The 16,516-nt window shown below is 33.3% G+C and overlaps 1 pseudogene; it reads right to left on the bottom strand.

Moving 5' to 3' along the window:
• Positions 1 to 773: 773 nt before the first annotated feature.
• Positions 774 to 4,597, bottom strand: LOC129903725 (uncharacterized; annotated as a pseudogene).
• Positions 4,598 to 16,516: the final 11,919 nt, after the last annotated feature.

Raw genomic sequence — 16,516 nt, 5'->3', positions numbered from 1 at the left:
GTTAGGCATGGAGTGAAACATTAGAGGTGATTTTTTTGAACTTCCAACCTTTTATTTCTCTATCGTGGGTCGGGTTGGTTATATTATTCTCGACCTTGACATAGATAGTTATGACTCGTAATAATTATTATGGGTTGTAAACAAGCTTCATAATTAGCATTGATAGTTAAAAAAATTTAGAAAATATACCTGGAGTCCACAAGTGTAGGCTATGAGTCGTAGAGTTTAGAAGTGTAGGCTACGAGTCATAGAGTACACTCATAGACTTAAAGTTGCATCATGCTTTGATTATGAAGTTTGAAGAGTCAAGTTTATGAGCTGTAGAAAGTGCTACAACTCATAAAAGTGACTCGTATGTCTCTTTGATTTCTTTTCAGTTACTAATATTTTCATTTCGACATGGGCACATACTTAACTTTTGGCCTATTTTTTAATACTTTTTATGACTCTAATTTGAAATGGACCCTAACAAAGTCTACGCTATCCTAAAAACTAACAAGTGAGAATAGAAAGAGACAAAAGAAAATAAACTAAATAAATAAACAAATAGGTTGGGTTGCCTCCCAAGTAGCGCTTAATTTAATGTCGCAGAATGACACAGATATGCCTAGTTACTTAGACTTCACTAAGCTTCCATGCTTCCACAGTTTTGATTTCATCTTATGTGCCTATGTATGCTTTGATTTTTTTACCATTAACTTTGAACTACGTACCATCCTTCTTCTTTAGCTGGACTACATCATGTGGAAAAACTTGACTCACTCGGAGTGGTCCTAACCATTTTGACTTGAGCTTGCCAGAAATAAATACATCCTTGAGTTGAACAGGAGAACTAAGTCTCCGGGTGCAAATATTCGCTTTTCAATCTTTTGGTTGTGGTACTTCTTCATTCGCTCTTTGTACAAGGTTGTGCTCTCATATGCATTTAAGCAGAACTCATCAAGATCGTTTATTTGATTCAGCCTTTGCTTTGATGAGGCATCCCAATTCATATTCAACTTCTTCAACGCCCATATAGCTTTGTGTTCTAACTCTACGGGCAGATGGAAATATTTCCCAGAGATAAGTTGACATACCTATAGGGGTCTTGAATGTAGTGCAGTAAGCCCATAAAGCGCCATCAAGCTTCCTCGACTAATCCTTTCTATTTGCATTCACCGTCTTTGCAAGTATTTTCTTGATTTCGTGATTGGAGACCTCAAATTTTCCACAAGTTTGTGGATGATAAGAAGTTGTTATACTATGTTGAACCCCATACTTCTCAAGTAACTCTTTGAACAATTGATTGCAAAAATGGGAACCTCCATCGCTGATTATTATCCTTGGTGTACCAAATCGTGAGAAGATATTTCGCTTGAGGAAGGTGGTGACACGCCTTGATTCATTGTTGGGAAGTGCGATAGCTTCTACCCATTTAGATACATAGTCAACCGCAACAAGGACATACTTCATTCCACTAGAACTCATAAAAGAACCCATGAAGTCAATTCCCCATACGCCGAACAATTCAATGACTAGAATAAGAGTGACTGGAAGTTCATGTTTCCTTCAAATTCCTCCTTCCCTTTGACAATAATCACAAGACTTGGAAAATTCATGAGCGTCTTGATGAATTATTGCCAGTAGTACCCATATTATAGAATTTTGTAGGCTATCCAGATACTACTATGATGACCTCCAATAGGCGACAATGGCATGCCTCTAAAATACTCATCATCTCAACTTTGAGTACAATGCAATGAATAATCCCATCGGCAAAAACATAAAACAAGTGTGGTTCTTCCTATAATAACTTATTCACATCGGACATGAACTGCAGCGCTGGTGAACATTCAATTCGGACGATACTATATCACTTACCAAGTAGTTACCAACATCGGCAAACCATGAAATTAAGTCATGTGATGCCGCCAATACTTGTTCATCCGGAAAGGTGTCGTCAATTTCAAATCCATCTTCCAACTTTAACATTGCCTCTTCTTCAAGCCTAGAAAGATGGTCAACAACTTGATTTTCAGTTCCTTTTCGACCTTTCACTTCGAAATCAAACTCTTGTATCACTAATGCCCAATGAATAAGTCTCAGCTTAGCATCCTTCTTTTCTATAAGATATCTCAATGCTGCACGATTTGTGTGTACAATGACTTTGGTGCCAAGCAAGTAGGAGCAAAACTTTTCAAAAGCGAATACAACGAAAAATAACTCTTGTTCGGTCAAGATGTAGTTATTTTTAGAAATATTAAGGGATTTGCTAGCATAGTATATTAGATGTAGAATATTCTTGCGCATTTGTCCTAATACTATGACAAATGCTACTCCACTTGCATCACATATGATTTCAAATGGCTGCTCCCAATCCGGTACAATGATGAATGAAGCCGATACTAACATTTGCTTTAACTTCTCCTTCTCTAGTAGTTTGCATAAAGGATGGACTATTTTGGAGAAGTCTTTGATGAAGAGATGACAAAATATGGCGTGTACCAAAAAGCTTCGAATGCCTTTGGCAGAGATGGGAGGGGGTAACTTTGCGAGTACCTCAATATTTGCTCGATCTACATCTATGCTTTTGCTTGAAATCTTGTGATCCAGCACTATGCCTTCTTTCACCATAAAGTGACACTTCTCCTAATTGAGCACAAGGTTGAACTCTTCACACCTTTTTAGTACATCTTGGAGATGATCCAACCAATCATCGACTGAGTTACTAACCACTGAAAAATCATCCATGAAAACTTCGATTGCATCTTCCACCATATCTGAAAAGATAGACATCATACAATATTGAAAGGTTTTCGATGCATTACACAATCCGAAAGGCATCCTTTTAAAGGTGAAAGTCCCATATGGGCACGTGAAGGTGGCCTTTTCTTGGTCTTCGGGTGCTATAGAAATCTGATTGTAATCCGAATAACCATCAAGAAATAGTACCATTATTTGCCAGCGAGACGATCAAGCATCTGACCCATGAAAGGCATTGGAAAGTGATTTGTTCTGTCCATGAGTTCAACTTGTGATAATCCATGCATACCCTCCAACCAGTGACGGACCTCATTGGAATGAGCTCATTCTTTGCATTTGGCACCACAGTAATACAACCCTTTTTTGGTACACATTGGACATGACTTACCTAATTACTATCTGCGATTGGGTAAATAACTCCAGCATCTAACCACTTGATGATCTCCTTTTTAATTACCTCTTGCATATGTGGGTTGAGATGTTGTTGGTGTTCAATGCTTGGTTTGAAATAAGGCATGAGTTGGATTTTCTGAGTACATATGCTGGGAGGATGCCTATGATGTCGACCATGGACCATCCTATTGCTCTTTTGAAATCCCTCAAAATAGATGTAATAGCTTCCAGTTTCTTTTGGTGAAGATCGATAGCTATTATGACCGGCAGCGTGTTGTTGGGCCCAAAGAAGGCATAATATAAGTTAGATGGCAGTACTTTGAGTTCCAAAGTCCGAGGTTCCTCGATAGATGGTTTCTCAGGTGGAGTTGCTCTATTCTTCAAGTCTAAGTCGAGTCTCTTTGGTACGTGATTGAAAGTTCCAAGGTCGTTTAGTGCACAAACTATCTCATCATACTCTCCGATTTGGTCTTTATCAAAGTTCATGATAACAGCAGCTAGAGCTTCAACATCTAATCTCTCTTCAACAGGTATTTCTGGTTGAAAATCATCAACAACATCAATCACGGACACTATTTGTAGGTTGTTGTGATGCTTCATTGCTCGACATACGTCAAATACCACTTCTTTATTATTTAGTCGAAACTTCAATTGCCCATTTCCATGTCCACCAAATCACGTCCAGTTGCTAAGAATAGTCTATCAAAAATGATAGAAACATCTAAATCTACCTTGCAGTCAAGAATAATGAAGTCGGCAGGGAATATGAATGATTCAACCTTCACTAGAACATCATAAATAATGTCCACAGGCTTTTTCATAGTACGATCTACCATCAAGCACTGCATTGACGTAGATTTGGGAGATCACAAGCTCAATTGTCAAAACAGTGCTAGTGGCATCAAGTTAATACTGGCACCCAAGTCACACAAATCTTTTGCAAAGATGAATACCCCTATGGTACATGGTATGGTGAATGTGCCTAGGCCTTTTTTTTGCACGAGTGAGCGAGTGGCGATTGCGCTACAATGATACAAGTTATCGATCAGTTCAAAGCTTACCGTTCTCTTCTTTGTGACAAGATTCTTCATAAACTTGCATATCTAGGCATTTGTTCTACTGCCTCAATCAAGGTAAAATTCACTGAAAGTTGTTTCAACATAGAAATAAACTTAAGAAACTTTTTTTCTTCGGCCTTCTTTTTCAATCTTTGCCGAAAAAGCGGAGGGGGTCATGACATTGGAGTCGGAGTTGGAGTAGCTTATTTTTCATTGTTTGCTTTCTCAGAATGCTTTTTATCTCTTTTTTTAGGTTGTTTGGTACTTATCTCTTCACCTACTGCTTCTTCCTCGATTTTATTTTCTGTTTCATCCTCACTAACAGCCGAGTAGTGTACATCATCCTCAAGTTCTAGCATAGGTGGATCCACTATTTCAATGCCACTTTGGGTGGTCACAGTCATGCATTGCCCGTCATTCTTTGAATTTTAAATTATATTATTTAGGAGAATTTATTTATGTCGTGGATTCAAAGGCGATGAAAATTGCCCCAATTGTTGCTCAATAAGCTTTATGGATATAGAGTGCGACTCAAATTTTTGATTAATTCAAAAAGATCAGTGCGTATCTCCTTAATATTATCCTTTGTTGTGTCATACTTTTTCATCATCTTTATCATCATGTCTTCATTTCTTGTAAGTATGGATCCCTCATCTCGATTTTTGGCTGGGATGTATAAACCACCCTTATTGTTGTCTCTCCTTCCCCAAATGCCTTATCTTTCTTTCCCATGGTTGGGATCATTATATCCATTCCGATCTTATTTGTTCTCATGATTGTAGTTCCCTTCACGATTATAGTTATTGTCAGGGTTGTAATAGCCCTCTCAATTAAAGTTGTTATAATTTCGATCGTGATTTCCTTGACCTTGGCATCAAGAAACCTAATAGTCCCCCCTACTTGATCAGTCACATAATAAGCATCTTCCTCATATCCATAATCGCCATAACTTGGCACCCTACCTTGATGGTCGATTGCATTAATTTTCTTTAGTCTCATGTTTTTGAATGCCAGCTTGATTTTGGTCTTTAATTAAGCTAGTCTTGTAGTAATTCTTCATTTTGTATCTTGGAACCTTGATTTGTGCGAACAGAAAAGGAGTTTTTTGAAGTTTCAATATTCCTAGTGCTCCAAGCTTGGTTTGTCTTTGCACCACGATTAAGTCTCTCCGCAGCCTCTTGAAAAGTGTTGACCAAGAGCTCTGCCAGTGATGGTGTCTGTAATAGCTTTTCCATTATCATCAAGTGCGCGATAGAATAACTCAAAAAGTGACTCATTGGCTATTCTATGATTTGGTATACTTCGTAGATATTTTACAAATCTCTCCCAAGCTCTACTAATTAACTCTCTGGGCATCTGTTGAAAATTGTTGATTCGGTCTATTAGCTTCAACTTTTAGGACAATGGGAAATACTTCTCGATGAATGCCTGTGTAATTCATCCCAAGTTATGATGTAGTTGTATGGAAGTTTGGATAGTCAAGTTGTAGCTTCGCCAGTAAGTGATAATGGAAAAACACACAGTTCAATGACATCTATAGTTAGTCCAAGATCGCCAACACCACTCTTGCAAACGTACACCACATTCTAGAGATGAGCTTGCAGATCTTCGGATGCCAAGTCAGCAAATGGTCCTCTATTATGAAGTATGTGAATCAACCCGCTTGTGATGCTAAACTTAGTTCCAAGAGATAATGGAGGTAAGACAATGACACCAGTAGTTCTGATGGCATTAGGGTTGATCCCATAGTTATTCCATATGCCGAATTCAGGTTGTTGTCTGGGTGGAGGACATTTTGAGATTGGTTGATTGTCAAAAACATTTTATGGTTGGTGTTGTGAATAATGTTATAGTGCATTGTCGTGTTTCCTTTTAAGATGCTCTGCTTCATCACCAAGTTCATGTCCATCATTTTTATTATTGTTGTTCGCCATCCTAAGTAATACTCTTTCAATTTTGGGATTAAATTGAATTAAGGAATTGTCTTGACTTCTCGTAATTTGCATGCACTAGGAATCAAAACCTGTTTCAGCACAAAAAAATGAAAAATAATGTAAAATAAGCAAATAATGACTATAAATCAAATAATAAAAATTAATTTAATCTAAAAGTCAATTTCTCCTTCAATGGTGGCAAAATTTGATACGCTCGAATTACACCTCCCTAAAGAAGTATAAAGGGATCGTTGATCAAATATAGAACTTAACAAAGGTTAGGGTCGATCCCACAAAGAATATGGTTTAGACTATAGATTAATCATTTATTATTTACTTTAATAATCAATTTATTTCCGAAAGAAGGGGGGATTTTTATAAAAAAAATAATTAACAAATTAAATAACAAGCATCAATTAACAAAGTAATGGTTTAATGTGCCATGAATCCTTAACTCTGTAGACCTTTTTTCATTAGTAATCCTTTCCTAGTGTGTTACATGTAGAATCGGTAAGTTAATTTTACCTAAGTCCTTGATCCGGCAAATAAGTGAATTTCACTACGCAACTTGATCCGTCTATGAGTGTATGCTTTACTAACCCTTACCAATGATCCCAGATTTAGTTATCCCTTGATCCATTCAATCCCCAAATCTCATTTTTTATTCCCTTTTTCCATCTAGTACCTCCTTGATCCGGTAAGTACATATAAGGCGAGTTCTAATATTGGCCACCGTTAAAAAGAATTTAAAACAAAGGAAAAGACAATACATGCATGCATACTATTCAAGAATTATTTTTTATTAAGTTCTACGTCGTTATTTCTTCATGGTTCTCACAATCCTAGTTGTGAAATTAGCTACTCATAATTATGTGATCACAATCAAGAATATTTGGTGTAAAAAAATTATGCACTTACAATACCGAATGTGAGAATCCAAAATCTTTAATTAAAATCTGAACGTAAATATCGATAACAAAAACTGGAATTCAACAATAAAGCCCAAAAGTATTTTAAGCTATATTCTCAAACCCAAAAACATGCACAAAGTAAAATAAACCTAAGAAGTATATTTATAGACAAATAATCCTAAGTAAATATAAATTTGGAAAACATAGGAAATTGTAAGTAGGTTTGGGTTAACGACTCATTTCTATGAATTGCCATGAGTTTGACGAGTCATAGACCTAACTCTAATCCAACACTCTGCACTGAGGGGCTTCTCTTATTCACGAAATACTTCTACGAATCCTAACATCCAGGATGGCTCTTAATCCTGAGTCATAAACCTAGTCCTGATTTCATCTCCTATAGCTTCCTCTATGAGTGTAATTTACGACTCGTAGGATTGTGAATGAGTCATATAATTGAATAGTCATCTTTACTTTGACTTCAGTCTTTCACTTCTACTTGATGACTTTAAATGACAACTCGTAAGAATAAGAATGAGTTGTAGACTTTACTCGTCAACAACTTTAACTACATTCCTCTTTTCTGTTTAGACGATTTCTACCTACAACCCCATAATCTCCAAAAACTAATTTCATCAGTGTTGTGATTCCTCAATAAGTTCTCCGACTCAGTTTTCTGCAAAATAAACACAACTAACATCAAATATGCTAACAATCACTTTAGAAAACATGCAAATTCTCAAGTTTAAAGTATTAAAAGTACCGTAAATCCATGGTACATCAGTGAGTCCTCATGTTTCGAGGATGTGACATTTATGATATGCTTATATGTCTATCACTTTTTCTTCTTATGTTGGTGAGCTAGGAATTTTTCCCACGCCCCGTCTAGACTATTAGAAGCATGTTAGATTGTTATGGAGTCTATATTTTTATGATCTTTCGAAATTGATTTCTCCTTTATCGAGATATTCATGTTGAAACTTTTATTCTGCATTTATGATTTTTTCTTAATTTTCTTAAGTATGTTCATATATGATATGCTAAAATGCTTGGTTGTATTTCTTCGGGATTCTAATCGTTGTGTCACTCCTAATCCTATCTTGAATCGTGACAAATAAAGTCACTTCAAATCTCGATACATCTTGGTCATACTTGGATGAATAGAATATCACTAACTATGTGACTTTTTCAATAGCTTTTGGATCAAGTCATCTACCTAGGGAACACAAATTCTTTCCATAAAACTGAGCATACCTCCAGCATCAAGAGCAACATCTTGAGCCTTGCCTAACATTGTCTTCTTTCTGAGCTTCGCTCAAACTATCATCTTCAAACTGCTTGGCTTTGATCTCCTCAATGAAAATGGTCTAACCTCAATACTGGCTAACACCCCACCTCTCTTTGATATACTCAATTGCATGAACTTAATCTCCAAAGTCTGAATCTCTTTAGCATAGGGTCACTTAGATACATCCAAACAAGCTAGACTACTTATGCTAATTGTTTTCCAGCTCAATGCGTCTGCCACCATATTAATCTTATCGGATGGTACTAAATGGTAATATCATAATACTTGAGTAACTCCACATGTTCTAGACTACGATGATCAATGAATACCTTACACTTGACACCATAGAGATAGTATCGCCAGATCTTGAGAGCAAATACTACCGTTGTCAACTCTAAGTCATGCGTCAGGTAATTCCTCTCATGAACCTTTAACTACCTTGAGGCATAGGCTATGACATTCTTGTCCAGCATTAACACAACCTCCAAGCCTGAATGTGAAGCATCACAATAAACAGTAAAGTCCTTATCTTCAATCGGCAACGTCAGAATAAGTGTTATAGTTAGAAAGGTCTTGAGCTTTTGAAATTTCTCTTCACACTTATCATTCCACTCAAAAGATACCTCCTTCTAGTTCAGTATATTCAAATGTGTAGCAAGAGCAGCAAAATTCTGTATGAACCATCAATAGAAGTTGGCAAGGCCCATAAAACTTCCAACCACAATCACAGAACTAGGCTGAGCTCAATTCTTAACTGCCTCAATCTTGTGAGGATCTATCATCACCTCTTCTTTTTAAACCACATGACCTAGAAAGGTAACCGAAGACAACCATAATTATGCTACGTTTCATAAAAATAGAATACAAGTAGAAATAGTATATAATGTGAAGATTATTTTATTGTCTTGTACTTTCTTTCAACTATGATTATTTTAAATATAATATGTAATTTACATGATTAAATAAATCATCTGTGCCAAGAATGTGCAAGTACCTTGTGTAAGACCCCGAAAGCTGAAAAGTCAGAATAAAGGAAGAATATTGCAGAAAGTCTTCTAGTGTAGTCCAGACGAGACCTATCAACGGACTATACAAGGTCTTACGACCCTTAGAAAGTCACTCATAGGGAGACAAAGACTTGGGGAAAATCTAGAAATTTAGGGGTTGACCTACGAGAGTCATCTATGGATCATAGGAGATCCTACGATCCGTAGATGGGTTCCGTAGAAAGACTCCTGAGATTTTACAAATTCCAATAGCTCAAGTTATGTTCGATGAGAGATCCTATGGACCATAGAAAGTTTGATGGGTCATACGATGGCTCGTAGGAAAAGGATTAGAGACTATGTTTGGAGGTTCTCCAGGATGATTGGGTTTGATGACCCATAGGGTCTTTGATTACCCATAGACCAGGATAGTAGGGTCATAGTGCCAGTTCCAGTAGCTCTAATTTTTGGACATGATTTCTACGAAATAAAGGCACGGATCATAGGAGGACCTATGGACCGTAGGTACCATCCATAGGTCACTTTCGATAGAATTAATCCAGGAATATTTTGGATATTTTTTATTTTTTTAACACATAAGCTATGTCATTTTGAGCTATTTTGGATAACCTATATCTACCCAAATCCTTCAAATTTTCCTCATTCTCCTAAATTTCTCTAATGCACTAAAGGATTCTCTCTAAATTCATCTTCTCCAACAAGCTAGGGGCTCAAGAATTTAAGACTACTCTTCAAGGTTTAAGGCTAGATTTCATTGAGGTATGTGGGAATTTCATCGATGGATCCTCTTTCATGCATGGAGTACCAAAGTAAACTCAAGTCTTCTTTATGATTTCTTCCAAAACCCTAAGTTTTAATGATCTTGCATTGGGTTCAATTAATTATTATTTATTTCACTTCAATTGATCTTATTATGCATGAATTGATATTAATTACATGTTTTTGAAAAAATTTACATGAGCCCATACATTATGCCTATTTAATGATTATAAATTATGCTTGAAGAATTATGCATGCATCATGAATTTATGACTATGATTTCAAAAATGTTTTTATGAAACGAATAAAATTATGATTTCTATGAAGACAAAGGTTGCTTCATTGTAAAGAATGCTATAATGAAGGTTTTTCATGATTTTTCTATGAACGAGCTTATCATGATTTGGATGCTTACATAAGTATCTTATGAAAATGTTATGAAATCATGATTTTTAAAGGAGTTATTCTTATGGTTTTCAAGTATGCTATGATGAAATTATGCTATGCTTATGGTTGTTACGTTGAGAGTTTACCTAGTACCAAGTAGATATTGGGATGGAGGCTCTCCTGTTAGTAGAGGTCGGGTCTCTAGTAGCAATCTCTTACTCCATAACTACGTGCCCGCGTAGGACTTAGTCTGAATTGACTCTAGCTAGTGGATCCACAATAGCTCATGTTTATGGTCCTTACCTTCACAAGTAGGACAATCTCTTTTCGGTGTGGGAGGTATGACACCGGATTCCATATTATAGCTCACATGATTTATGTCGGTTAGCGGTTTCTCTCACTCATTTCATAATTTAACTATGAGTTCCTTCTATGATTTGCATTGACCATATTTTATGCTTCCAATGATGTTTTTAAAGGATTTTAACACGTACCAACTTGATCATTGCATTATTACATTTTATGTCATGCATTGCACATTCTCCATACTCAGAACATTCTATAGTACTGATGCATACTCTTTTGCCTATATTGTTTCATAATTTAGGTCACGACGCTCCTCGTCATTCTCGTAGCTTGTATAGGTTTCCATTAGCGTTGCATTAATTGGTAAGTCCTCATGCTTCGAGGGTGCAATCATTTTGAGTTCTTTATGTCTTTCATTTTAGACTTATTTTCGTTTCAGATTATTTGGGTGAGCTAGGGCCTATCCTATTCCCCCTTCTATGATAGTTAGAGGCTATGTCAGATCTATCATGTTTCTTCCACATTTTTGATGTTATTCTTAGATTTTCTTTATGATTGAGTCGTTATGATGAGATTTGGTTTAAGACTTAAATATTGTATTCTATTATTTCTAGTGTTATTTATCATGTTATCTTACGTCATGATATGCTAAGAGGTTGTTTAACGTCTTTTGGGATCCTATTCATCGTGTCATGTCTAGGGTCTAGCTTGGGTTGTGACACCTTAGTCACATCTAAGTCTCTATTCAATTGTTCTATTTGAGACGGATGAATCGAGGGTTCCAAACCTTCCAAAAGTGATAAGTATGTGTTCTTTCTTGGCACTCTCTTAGACTATCTATCCCTTTATACCTAGGAATAAAAGTCAGAAAAAATAGCTTCTTTGCTATGGTTCAATAACTAGGAATTCCAGTAACACAGTAAACATTGAAAGAACCTAGGAATATGGGTCCATATAGGAATGAAGAAAGGGAGTGATAGGCTAGTTTGATTCCAAGCCAACGATCAGTCTTATCAGGCGGGGAATTACATTCACTAATAAAGCTTCCTACGATTGCACCCTATGCCAATGTAAATTTTAAATGTCTTTTTCTTAAATTTTATATTTTAAAAAAATCAAATCAACGCAAATTTTAATAAATGAAGTTATTGATCAACGTTAAATTGCAATCATGTAATGCAGAAAATAAAAATTAATATCAAGAACTTCATCATGAAGTGTGGTTGAGTTGGTTGCAATTTTAAGGTTACACAAGAACTAACTTGAAATGATTTGAAAAATTTAGCAACTTTTAATCGAGAACAAAGAATATTTTATTACCTGTCCTCTAGATCCTATAGAGAAATTGTTCAAGGATATTTCACAGACCAAAATTAATTATTTGAAATTATCTTTTCAAACAATAAAGAGAGAAAGTGATGGATTAGGAAAAGAAAGTCTAAAAATTAGGAAGGAATTTGGATTACAGTATAATTAGGATTCAAATTACCTTTAATATTTTTTCACTTATAATTATAATTTTCTTAAAAAGGTGCAAATATTACTTGAAAAAATTATAGTAATTATTTTTTAAGTTATCTGATGGTGCAGAAAATCTTGTACACTACAGTGCACCAAAATTAAACTCATAGACATTAATACATGGGCCTTCATGTAATGCATCCAGCTTCAGTTAGACTCTCAATGTAGCACATATAAATTTAAGTTATTTCACAATATTTTAATATTTTGAAGAGAGATGTTATTAACTTTGAACATAGTTTATAGTATTTTCAGCAAAATCGTATTTTTGGTGTTTTAATTTCATATGTATGATCTTACATTATATGTTGATGTTATCAATATATCTTTATAATTTAAAATGTACATATATTCTTATGTACTGATTCTCTCCCAACCTTCTTCCATCCACCACGTTTCATCTGTAGATGAATCTCCTTACATGTTACTAATTTAAATAAAGTCAAAATAAGTAAAATAAAATTATGTTTCTAATCAAATTTTGATTGTTCATCTTATTATGTTTAAATGTTATCCAATCAGGTTTACAAAGCAAATAAAAATTGTCATACACAAAAATATTGTTTATAGAAAGTACGGAGAAGGATTTAAAATGTCTCTCAATTATTTGAATTGGTATAAAATTATCCTCCGTCCATTTTTTGGCCTTCAAATACATTTATTTCAAACGGCCAATACTCATAAAATGGGACGAGAGCAATATTATACTAAATCTCATAGTTTAAGGGCATTTTAATCCCTTATTCATTAAAATAATTTAAAATTACTTAATAAATGAACTCAGATGATTAGCCTGATTTTGGATTCCATAGAAAAATTAAAAATAAAAAAAGGTACTCCTCTAATCTCTATACTCACCTACCCCCCCCCCCCCCCTCCTCACCCTTTCATTTTTTTTCCTATGAGGAAAATAATGATGACATTCATTTAGAAATAATTAGTTCAATATAAAATGAATTAATTAAGCAATTATATACATATGTTGTATTTTTCTTTTGTGTGTACCCAAAATTTAAAAAAAAAACATGAAAATTATAGCCTTTTTTCTTATCCTTACTTCCACCTCACCATAATAATAATGCAAATTAAAATGAATATGAATATGTAAGTTCATTTCAAGTTTGAGATCATGATATCCTAGTTAAGAATAAGAGACTAAAAAGAAATAAAAAGAAGATATGAACAAGACAATTGGATAATTGATAAAAAAAAATTATATTAATAAAAATAATAATCATTTTTAATGAACAATTAGACAGGGCAAGTATAGGTTTTAGTTGAATCTCAGTTATGAGTTGGATTGTATTAATTGGGGGTTGATTTAAAATAGGTCAATAAGAAGATATCTTGAAATTAATAATTTTTTAAATATTATTTTCATACGTATTGGATCAAAATATGAATCATATGTGATTTTTATTATTTATTTGAGAAGGGTATAAATTTAGATCAATCAAATTAGGTAATATAATAAATAAATATTTAATCATTTTACTTTAGGAGAGTTATTAAAAATATGGACAAATATGAACCAAAAGGTTAATATCCAAGTATTTGTTTTAGCCAAATAATTAATGTCAGAGATATTTGAAGGCCGAAAAATTTATGAATGATGATTTTATACCAACTCAAATAGTTAAAAAACATTTTAGGCCCTTGGCAGAAAGTATTAGGTGAAATGTATTGCATTAAAGAGTAATTATGTGACATACACCATTACATGTTTGTACCAAATAAATTACATATTTATAACAAATAAAATTATAGAAAGAAAAAAATATATTATCTAATAAAATAAATAAATTATATTACACCACTCGACATCTACATATAATGCACATATCGAAAAATTAGTATAATAAAAAAAGGAAATTTTTAATTTATTTTTAATTTAAACTTTCTAGATTTGTAAGCTAAAATATATAGTAAGAAGAAGAAGAAAAAAAAACCTTCTAAGCTGTAAACAACACGTGGTCCAAATATAAATTTAAAAAATGGAAAAAATAAAATAGAATCTGATTGGCTGCTATTTTTTCTTAGTGTCGGCACCGTGTTCAGAATAAAATAAAATAAAAGAATAAAATACATGAGTCAACTTATTTAACTTACAATTATACCATATATAATATTCCGTTCGTTTCATAGTTTAATTTCTAATATAAAATTTTAAAATTTAATAATTTTAAATTAAAAATATGTTAAAAGTATCAAAATATTTTTAAATTTTATAATCTTAAATATTTTAGGTATAAAGTATATTTTTTATCAAATTTAAAAAAATTAAAATGCAGGAAATATATTTTTTGTTCAAGTAAGCTCATCAATAGTAACCGAGGGAAAAAGTACGTGAAAGAATAAGTATGAGAAAATTATCTCATATTATCATTATAATTTAAATAAAAATACTTTTTTACTTTTTTTATTTATTGATATTTTGTGTTATACTTTTACTTAGATGAAAGAATATGGAATTCAAAAATTAGAGTGAAAAATTAGTAAATAATCAAATATTGTCTAGTTTTTTTTTCATCAATATCATCATTTGTCATATTAGTTTTTACTTTTTATTCCTGTTTTTTCTCTATTGTTTTTTATTTGACTTTTTCACTACTATACTTTCTCTTTATACCATTTTAAATATATTTTATTTGATCCGATGATCTATCAGAAATTAATTTTTCTATCTTTAAAAAATAAAAAATAAAATTATATACACATCATCCATTCCAGACCCTACTTTTATTTCATTTTATTGAAATAAAATAATTTATCCTCTTTTACTCATAAGTGCAATAATTTCTATGAAAAAATTCTATTGAAGACATTAAGGGGTCGTTTAGTTAGAAACAATTTATTCTAAAATTAATTATTTTGGGATTAGCTATCCTTCCATCACTATGATATAAATGATGGGATAAGTTATTTCAAATTTGACAACCAAACAAGGCACCAACATTTTATCCCTAGATTAATATTTATATTCGAGAACTATTTATTATTATCTCTCACACCAAACGATCCCTAAAAGCTCATTTGATTGTGAATAAGTTATTTCAGAATTAATTATTTGAGTCTCATCTTTAATATTAGATAAAAAGAACACAATAATTTTGAAATAAATAATCTATGATTGACACGTGTCATGTTCCCTGCTTTGACAGCTCATAGCCAATTCACTTTTCCACTATTTCTCCATTTTGCCCCTCCGGGCCCACATCAGCATTTCTTTCACGTGGCACAATTATCATCAAGTTGTATCTGAATGGTCACGTGATCATCCACGTCATCATTACGTCAACGGTACGTGGGACCCACGGGATCAACTTTGCCGAAAGCGTTACATGATTTTTTTATATATATTAATTTTTTGGCTTTTTTTTGGACCAATAAGAGTAAAGCATAAAGGTTTTTGGGTTTTAAACATGTCATTTTGCTTATGATATATAGAATCTTAATAGGTCACTATAAAAAAAGTTATATTCCCCTACAAAAATTTATGTTTTAATTAAGCGAAATTAGGATGGGTAATCTAAGATTCTTATATTTATTTGAAATAGTGATGGCAAAAAAAAATGTGAGAGACATGCTTAAATGTATTGAGGTAACGTGATTAGGTAGGATATGATGTAGTTTTAGCTCACCGAGAATATGATCCATGATTGGAGGGGTTGGAGATAGAGGATTAGTATAGAAGGGTAGTAGATAGTTGAATATTAGTTTTGTATTTTCGTACTCTTAGATTCATATTCCTATTTCGCTCCTTTAGCCTTGATTATTGTATTTTTATGTTGTTCGTCATGACTATTTCTATCTTCAACAAGACTTTTATACTTTTGTATTTCCTTCCCATACATGTTTTGGTATGTTTTACTTGAATCGATTGTCTATTAAAAACAGTCTTTTTCTACATACACACCATTCTCTCCAGACCTACTTATGAGATAACAATGGATATGTTGTTGTTGTTATAGGTACAATTTAGAATTCTTTAGCAAATACTTAGGAATATATATAGTTAGGCAGATTTATTGAATATGTGTCGATATACTATAGTTTCACTATTATTATGCTCATAGATACAATGCATTTCGCTACAGATATTATATATGTACATATACAATATATTTTACTATTATTATGTGTGCGTATAACGTGCTCGATAGGTGTTGAAACCTAAATATTGCTATATTTCATAATAAAGAAAAATCTC

The sequence above is a fragment of the Solanum dulcamara genome, chromosome 9, assembly GCF_947179165.1.
Source record: "Solanum dulcamara chromosome 9, daSolDulc1.2, whole genome shotgun sequence".
Lineage (NCBI taxonomy): Eukaryota > Viridiplantae > Streptophyta > Magnoliopsida > Solanales > Solanaceae > Solanum > Solanum dulcamara.
Note: the sequence above shows the minus strand (reverse complement) of the source record. Positions and strands in the feature narration are given on the sequence as shown.